Consider the following 1,786-nt stretch of genomic DNA (forward strand, 5'->3'; position numbering starts at 1 on the left):
TCTGTGTGTGTGTCTGTGTGTGTCTGTGTGTCTGTGTGTCTGTGTGTGTCTGTGTGTCTGTGTCTGTGTGTGTGTGTCTGTGTGTGTGTGTCTCTGTGTGTGTGTGTGTGTCTGTGTGTGTGCAGCTCATGCTGGGGAGAAGAGGTGAGCCAATCAGCTGGCTTAAGTAGACTACCATGCTCGCACACGTTTAAGTTTAAGATGCGATCAGCAGCCCAGAAACACAAAGAACCATGGAGCATATTGAGGCCACAGTTGCTTATAAAGGTACTGGTTCTGCCGGGCATGGTTGTGTCACCTTTAATCCCAGCCCTTGGAAGGCTGAGGCAGGAAGATTATAAGTTTGAGGCTAGCCTGGACTGCTTAGTGAGATAATTCCTCATAACAACAAGCTCCGTCTACTGATGTGTGGAGGATGGGTCACGGTGGGCGATGTGGGTGTCAGTCAGGTCGGGACTGTTGTGCCTCTGTGGCTCAGAGGTGAGTGGGTTCAAGAGATACTTAAGGGTTAGGATCAGAAGATATAGAATTACCCCACAAAATCTCACTCCCTCACACCCACTCTTCCTCAGTGACTCCTGGGTCCCTTACACCCCCCCCCCTCGTTCCTGGTATTGGTCATCTCCATACCCTGTAGATTCCTGCTGGGCGTTGCCTCTGCAAGATCAAGAGGAAAGGGGCTGGGATGCCTATTTACTGTTTCAGGGTCTCACGTCTCCCTAAAATTATAATGTCTGTCCAGCATGGTCTCTGCCCTATCCTGTTCTTACCGGGCCCCTGAGCTCCTTCCCGTACTGTTTCAGTCATACAGGCTGCCATAGCTAGTTTCTGAGAGCGCTTTCTCAACCCCCTCTCACACCTCTCTACTGAATCCTATTGTTAACAGTTCTTTGCTGGATAAGATAAGGTGACTGATTTTTATCCAGGATCCTGAGTGATTAGTGTCTAATACTCAGAGGTTTTGTTGTTATTGTTATTATGATTGTTGTTTCATTGGTTGATTGGGTTTCTGTTTTGTTTATATATCTGTTTGTTTGCCTTAAAGACTCCTTTGGCTTGAAATGTAGCTTAGTGGTAGAGCACCTGCCTAGAATCTCCCTGTGAGGGGCTGGGGGCGTGGCTCAGTGGTAGAGTGCTGGTCTAGCTAGTTCAGGGTCTTGGGCTTCATCCCTAGTGCTTGGGGGGCAGGGAGGAAGGTAGAATTGAGATCAGTAATCTGTCTGGGAGTCCTGGCGGGGGGCCAGTCCCCTGGGGCAGCCAAACGGGGTGTTGTCAGCCCACATGAAGGCCCTGCTGCTGGCCACATTCTGTAAACAAACATCCACATGTGTGCGCATAGCAAGCTAGTGCCAAACGACAAACACAACTGTGACAAGTTTATGGAGCTGTAGTATCGGGGAGGACAGAGATAATTAGGCAAATCATAAATGCATGTAGTGATGCCTTTTGTCTGTGCGAACCCTGCCTGTCTGTTGGGAATTCCAGCCTGGAGATGGGTGGGGAAAGTGGTTTGTAATCTTCATTCAGACTCAACCCCCAGAGTCCTCTCAGCTGAAACAATTGGGGGACTGAGGAGAAAGTAATTCTGATTTCTGGGGTAGGTGCAGTCCATTGCCTTTCCTTCCTTGCTCCCTGTACCTCCCCAGATAGAGTCAGTTTACCCTCAGAAACACCTCCCCAGAAGCTGACAGGTGCCTGGGGGAATTCAATGGATCCTCCCTGCCCGCATCAAAGAAAGGGTCTCAGACACAGAGCTGAGGGCAAGGGGGTGGGTTGGGGGCGGGGG

At 50.1% G+C, this 1,786-nt stretch overlaps 1 long non-coding RNA gene across 1 annotated transcript in view; it reads left to right on the forward strand.

The window, feature by feature from the left end:
• The window catches only part of LOC115062583, a 14,782-nt gene that overhangs the window by 5,185 nt on the left and 7,811 nt on the right, over positions 1–1,786 (forward strand). The window lies entirely within an intron of this gene.

The sequence above is a fragment of the Mus pahari genome, chromosome 1 (genome assembly GCF_900095145.1).
Source record: "Mus pahari chromosome 1, PAHARI_EIJ_v1.1, whole genome shotgun sequence".
Taxonomy (NCBI): Eukaryota; Metazoa; Chordata; class Mammalia; order Rodentia; family Muridae; genus Mus; species Mus pahari.